The following is a 901-nucleotide window of genomic DNA, read 5'->3' as shown; positions in this document are numbered from 1 at the left end:
GGTGTAGATTGACTACAAGTGCTACCAAGTGCAGCGGGGCTGTCGTAGCTCTTTCGCTTCGAAGAAGATTGGTTAAAGTCGTTGACCTTCCATTTATATTTGAAACCAGTTCAAGTGTTGCGGATCGCAATCCACTTACTCCAAGAGTAATAACAACATTAACCCAAGCCTAATTTACATTTTTGTTTAAACCTAAACTGTATTTCTCGGTTTTATTTGCGGGAAAGCCGCCTATATCTCAATCTATAGGTTTCTTTCTATTTAGTAAAACATATCTAAATGTATAACTACGGGCAGTCCAGCCAAATAGTGAATACAGTAAAATCTAAATACACATAACTACTGGCTACCTAACCACAAACCGTATTCTTGTTTGGGTGCAATCCCACCATGCACATCTCGTGTGACTCACACCCTGTTACCAGGATACGTGTAACCCCGTTACACTTTCCTATCATGATCATAGAAATGATCTTAAAATCCGTTCAGAAGCAGATGCAGCCAAATTGAGACGGGGTGTAGCGGAAGTGGAATTTGGAAGACTGGTCCATCTGATGGACGCGGTTCATTATGTCGTCAAAGCATGGAGTGCTATCTTGTCGGAGACATTGAAGTACTGCTTTGCAAAAGCAGATCTAATTCCAGAAACTCGTACAAAAGGACATGTCGAAGTTCTAGAAGAGGATTTGCTACACTCTGCATGGACAGGACATTGGCAACTCGCACAGTAAAGTACCTACATGATGAAGCTTCGGGTTTTCTAGAATAGCTGGTAGGCAAGCCGTGGACAGCAGGAAGTTTAACCAACACGATCACTTTCCATTTTGCACCGTTAAGATCAAGCGCAGTTGTTATTGGTTATGAGCCCAAATACGTCGGGTCCGAACGACGTTCTCACGGG

This window comes from Plasmopara halstedii (genome assembly GCF_900000015.1).
Source record: "Plasmopara halstedii genome assembly, contig: Scaffold_555, whole genome shotgun sequence".
Classification (NCBI taxonomy): Eukaryota; Oomycota; class Peronosporomycetes; order Peronosporales; family Peronosporaceae; genus Plasmopara; species Plasmopara halstedii.
The sequence above is the reverse complement of the archived record's forward strand: the minus strand, read 5'-3'. Positions refer to the sequence as shown.